A 6,701-nucleotide genomic window follows, 5' to 3' on the forward strand; every position below is an offset into this window, starting at 1 on the left:
AAGGATTCTGAGGCTTTGTCTGACATACTTTGGACATGTTGTAAGGAGGGACAAATCCTTGGAGAGGGACATCATGCTTGGCCTTTTTTCCAAGGACACTGAGTGAGTTCAAACCATCAAGAATTAAGTTACTAACCAGTCAAAAACTCTGTCATGCATGCTCCATTTTCCCAAGATATTTATGAATTCTTGTCTAGCACATACCTGAATTATGGCCTAAATGAAACTCTCAAAGTCCTTGAGAATTTTAGATAATAGCAATGCTGACAATTGCTAACAAACTAGAATACATGGATAGGTATACACACTGTCATTGGATTCTGACTTGTGATGACCTTCTCTCAGGTTTCTGAGGCTACAAACCTTTGTGGGAGGATTGACCCACCTATATCCCAAGGAGCAACTGGTGGATTTGAACCACTGACCTTCTGGTTATTTCAACACACAAGGTACTCTGCCATAAGAGTTCCTTCTAGATAAGAATGAATGCTTTAAATTCTACAGGTTAATGATCTATGATGAAATGAGCTTGAAAGCACCTACACTATGTTTTAAAGTCAAATGGAGTAATTAGTAGGGTGTTCAGGAGAGAAGATGTGATTCTTTATGATCTTCACACTGGGGAGTTTTCAGCAGGGGAGAAACACAGTAGATAATTTCTGAAGTTTCAAATTCAGAAGGCTCTAAAATTACACTCCTCATGAAGTAAGAACTGTAATAAGTCTTGGTATACAAGAAAACCCTGATTACCCCAAGCGTGGGCAAGACTTAAAGACATGCCCAGTGTGACTGTTGCAACCAGCTGTGGGAAAGGCTATTCAGCCTGTGGTTGAAGTAATTTTGAGAATCCAAAGGTATTACCTAGAACTGAATGTTCTACCCTAGGGCAAGAAGCAAATAGGATTTCACTACAGAAAAAAAAATTGCTGAAATATTGCAAAAGAGACAGGGACAACTCGTTATCAATTTAGCACTTCCAGTGTGTTATCCTAAATGTTATTGGGGACCCCTCAGCAGCAAATGTCTCTATGACTCCAGGGAGACATTTTTACATTCTTGTAAGTTTTCTCAAGCTTCCCTTTGAAATCTTCTGCTCACCTCTTTTTGGCATCTCTTCCCTTTGCTTTGGCTGCTTGATCTCTAGTGCAATTTTCAGAGTCTTTTTTGATATCCATTTTGGTCTTTTCTTTCTCCTCTGCGTTTGTAATGACCTTTTGCTCTCTTCATAAATTATACTTTTAATGTCATCCCACAATTAATCTGATCTTTGATCCTTAGTGTTCAATGCCTCAAACCTGTTCTTGAGATGATTTTAAAATTCAAGTGACAAAGACCCAAGGTTGTATTTTGGCTTTTGTGGATTTGCTTTAATTTTTTTCAACTTTAATTTTAACTTGTACATGAATAAGTGGTGGCCTGTTCCCAGTCAGCACCTCGCCTGGTTTTGACTGCTGATACTGAGCTTCTCCAACAATTCTTCCCACATCAATCTGATTTCTATGCAGTCTGTTCAGTGACATCCATGTGTATAAACACCATCAGTTTCTTTTAAAAGGAGTTTTTTTATGAATAAATCATCGAATGTACAAAATTAATTCAATTTTCAGTCTCATTTCTCTTTCCAAGTTAATAACTTCCAACTGCCAATCTTTCTGCTTTGTTTCCAACTTGTGCATTCCAGTCTCCAATTAGTATTAATGCATCTTAACTGCACATTTGGTCAATTTCAGACTGTAAAAGTTGGTAGACTTTCTCAGTTTCTTTTTCTTAGCCTTTAGGATTAATAACACATGTGAGCAAAATATTGTTGAAAATCATCCAAAAACAGTTAGACCAGTACGTTGACAGAGAACTGCTAGAAGTTCAAGCTGGGTTTAGAAGAGGCCATGGCACTAGGGATATCAGTACTGATGTCGGATGAATCTTGGCTGATTGCAGAGAGTATCAGAAGAATGTCTACTTGCGTTGTATTGACTATGCTAAGGCATTTGATTGTGTGTGTCATAACAAACTGTAGCCAACCTCAAGAAGAATGGGGATTCCAGAATAGTTAATTGCACTCATATGAAACCTATACCTAGGCCAAAAAGCTGATGTCAGAAAAGAACAAGAAAACTCTGCTCTTTTAATGGTTTAATATCAGGAAAAGTGTGTATCATCTCTCTGTACTGATTCAATCTATATGCTGAAGAAATCATTCAAGAACTGAACTTTATGAAATAAAGTGTGGCATCAGGAAAATTTATCAATAACTTGCATTTGTTATACCCAGGTCAGGATCTAGGAAGCGCCATACACTGAGTACCAAATTATGAATCCTTTATTAGCTGGCAGCAGGGGCAAGAGCATGCTCCAAAGAACCCTCAACCCCTAATGATTTCATACTCAAGCCTTATAAAGGAAAAAAATGCAAACAGGAAGGTTACAGTTAGGCTTTGCTCTGGAACATGCTAATCCTACTCTAAAAAGCAAAAGCAACTTACAGAAGCCAACAGGATCCTGAGAGGTTAACACCCTAGTCTGCTGGCAGACAGCTCCCTACATAGGCAGGAATTCCCCTGTGTTGTGGTTTCACAGAACACCTTGTTTTGCTCTCTATATCCAATGAAGCAGCAGGTAGATTACACTAAATAAACTATTTAACAAAACAAGACATTTATAAGAGATAATTTACTTCTAAAGTGGAGTCAATTAGGCTAACGCAAATACTTCACATTATGCAGATGGCATAATCTTGCTTACTGAAAGTGAGAAACACATCAAATGCTTGCTTCAGAAGATCAAGGACTGCAGACTTCAATATGGACTACATCTCAATATCAAGGAAAAAAAGTCCTCACCATTGGACCAATAGGCAACATCATGATAAGTGGAGAAAAGACTGAAACTGTCTATGATTCCATCATACTTGGATCCACAATCAACACCTATGATGCCAGCAGTGAAGGAATCAGGAGATATATAGCCCTGAAAGCTGACTTTCCCAATGCAATTTGTCTTTTGATTTCCTGATTGCTGGAGCCAGAATGTTGCTTGTAAAACCAAACAAGCTGAATCTATTAGGAATCTCAATCTCTTCTCTGTCTATCATGAAGCGGCCAATTGGCCCAGTGGTGAGAATCTGTCTTCTTGATGTTGAGCTTCAATCCATATTGAAGACTGCAATCCTTGACTTTCTGCAACAAACCTCTCATGTCCTCCTTAGTTTCTGCAAGCAAAGTTGTGTCATCTGCATAACACAGGTTGTTGATGAATTTTCCTTTAGTTCTGATGCCACAGAACTGAAAATGCTCTCACCAGGATTTTAACAGTTGATTATGAATGCTGATTGCTGCTCAGAATTTTTGGCGTGTTCTTCAAAGTCTCTTATGACTGAAAGGAATTTTCTAGCAGTGACAATAGTTTTCTTTAACTCTTGAAGAAATTAATCTTTAAAGAGAGCTATTCTGGTGGTATTGGGTATGGAGTTGTATTGCCAGCCCCAAGGTGGTGGTGGTGGTGTGTACTATCGAGTCAGAACTGACCTGCAGCTGACCCTCCAGCAGGCTTTTGAGGCAGGCCAATCGCACGAGAGGAGATTACCCATCTTTCTCCAGTAGAGCACGGGTTGTCTTGAACTGCAGGCCTTCAAGATTGTGGTGCACTTTCTCACCACCATGGGATAAAGATAGGCAATCTCCTCCTGTGCAATGTGCAGTCTCTGAAAACTCGATAGAGGGGTCAGGTATGAAAGGTTCCAACTTGAGCATTGTTGTTGTTGTTAAGTGCCATGAGTTGTAGATGACATGTAGTGACTCTATGAATGAAAGACCTGAACACCTGTATAACTTTCATTGTTTCTCCAGTTTCATAGAGTTTCCAGAGACAAGCTTTTACAGAGGCAAGCTATTTTGGAACTAGATGCCACTCCTGCTTCCAAGCTTGTTTTCATCAGAGAGCTCCACCAAACACTGTCCACCATGGGTAACTATTATCGCATTTGACACATCAGTGTCACAGCATCACAGCAACCACAAGTTACCTCTGTACAGCAAATGGACAGACCAGTGCTATACCACTTAGAAGAATGACTAAAAACAATTAAAACCAGGCCCAAGGGCCCAAATGCCTTTTTAAAGTGGAGGCCGAGTACAATCAATTCACTCCCAATGACTAATAAATTTTGTCCATTATGTCTCACCTGAAAACAAGATGAAACCTCTGTAGAATCAGGCTGCTCCAGACCGCTGCCTCACCTAGAAGCCAGCCCCTACTTGATGGTACCTAACAAAAATAACACTAAGGTGAATAGGAAATAGATTATCTCAAGGTTTAATTTTAATTTTTCAAATAGGATATCAAAGTTTTATTCCCAGCTGATGTACATAAAGCAAAATCAGTCGGTCATTGGTGGATTGCATTTACTATGATGCTGCACAAATTTCAGCAGAAGTTCCAGATCAAGATAGGCTAGGAATAATGTCCTGGAAATAGCACCTTAACAATTAAGCCTATGAAAATCCTTTAGATAACACTGATCCATCTTTAACTGATCATGGGCATGGGGTGAGGCCAAGCAGCACTTTTTTCCATTATGTATCAGGTTACCACAAGTGAGAATCAACTTAATGGCAAGTAACAATAACATGAAAAAGACCACATGTGACTTTGCAAGAAACAAGGTGTGTTCAGCAAAAGGAGCCAAGGTATACTGGCTGTGAACAGCTTTTACTCCCTTTATAGGTAGTAAGAATTCAAAAGAGAAAGGAGGCAGAGAATGAAATGTTCATAAGATAAGAGGACACTGGTAGTGTGGGGACTGACTTTATCCAGGGTAGATTCTTTCCTACGTGGCTGCTGTTATGTGCTGTCTAGTCACTCATAGCAACCCTATGTACAATATCCCTAAATCCGGCTTTATCTTGTGCAAACATATTGTCTCTGACACACCTATATACATTACCCTAGTCACTGAATCAATCCATCCATCTCATTGAGGGTCTTCCTCTCTTGCACTGTTCCTCCACCCTCCCAAGCATGATGTCCCTCTTCAAGGACTGGTCCCTCCTTGCAACATATCCAAAGTGTATCACATGAAGCTTCAGAATCCTTACCTTCAAAGAGTAGCCTGGTTTCACCCTCTCTAGGATAAAATTCAACACTCTTTTCCAGCACCACAGCTCAAAAGCATCAATTCTCCTTCTATTATCCCTAGTCATTGTCCAGCTTTCTGATGAATAGCAAGTAATTGGGAAGAGTGGATCAGATACACCTTAGTCTCCAGACTGACATCATTGCTCTTCATTACTTTGGAGAGGTCTCTGATATCACTTTCCCAATGTAATATATCTTTTAATTTCCTGGCTGCTAGTACCAAGAGTGATCATTGTGGAGCCAAGCAAACTAAAGCTGATAACAATCTCAATCTCTTCACCATCTATCATGATGAGGTCAATCAGCCCAGTGGTGAGAATCTTTGTTTTTCTTGATGATGAGCTTCAATTCATATTGAAGGTTGCAGTCCTTGATCTTCTGCAGCAAATGCCTCAGGTCCTCCTCAGTTTCAGCAAGTAGGGTTGTGTCATCTGCATAACACAAATTGTTGGTGAGTCTTTCTCCAATCTTGATGCCACATCTATCTCCTCATAGAGCCCAGCCTCCTGGATAATCTGTTTGGCATATAGATTTAAAAGGTATGGAGATAGGACACAACCCTGGCGTACACCCTTCCCAATTTTGAATCATGTTTTGCTATACAGAGGTAACTCGTTGTTGCTGTGATGCAAAATACTGTGACACTGATGTGTCAAATGTGATAATGGTTACCCTTGGTGGACAGTGTTTGGTGGAGCTTCCCGATTAAAACAAGCTTGGAAGCAGGAGTCACGTCCACTTCTTAAATGGCTTGCCTCCAGAAACTATGAACATGGAGAAATGACGAAAGTTATACAAGTGTTCAAGTTTTTTGTTCATAGAGTCGCTATGAGTCATCTATGACTCAACGGCACTTAACAAAAACAATAACAGTGTTTCCTCGCTCTGTTCTGACGACTGCCTTCTGGTTTTGCATAAGCATAGTCAAGTGTTCTGGGATTCCCATTCTTCTCAGAGTCAACCACAGTTTGTTGTGATCCACACAATAAAGTGCTTTTGCATAGTCAATGAAACAAAGATATAAATTTCTCGGATACTCTCTGCTTTCAGCCGAGATCCATCTAACATTAGTTATAATATCCCTAGTACCACAGTCTCTTCTAAATCCATCCTACATCTCTGGCAATTCTCTGTTGATGTGCTGTTTCAGTCGTTTTTAGATAATTTTCAGCAGAATCTTACTTGCATGTGGTATTAATGATATTGTTTGATAATTTCTGCACTATCTTGGGTCATCTTTCTTTGGGATGGGAAACAAATATGGATCTCTTCCAGTCAGTTGTCCAGGTGGTTGTCCTCCAGATTTCTTGGCACAACGTAGTAAGCACATACAGGGCAGCGTCTGATTGTTGAGATATGTCAATTGGTATGCTGTCAAAGGCCTTGTTTTTTTGCCAATTCTTTCAGAGCAGTTTGCATTTCTTCCTTCATCACCAAAGGCTCCTGCTCCTACTGTTTCATTAAATTCTTCTGTGTCTGCCAATTCCTTTTGGTACAATGACTCTGTATACTCTTTTCATCTTCTTTTAATACTTCCTGGAACGTTTACTGTTCTCCCTAAAGCATCC

Source organism: Elephantulus edwardii, unplaced genomic scaffold, assembly GCF_000299155.1.
Source record: "Elephantulus edwardii isolate Elephantulus edwardi_28Jun2011 unplaced genomic scaffold, EleEdw1.0 scaffold00061, whole genome shotgun sequence".
Taxonomy (NCBI): Eukaryota; Metazoa; Chordata; class Mammalia; order Macroscelidea; family Macroscelididae; genus Elephantulus; species Elephantulus edwardii.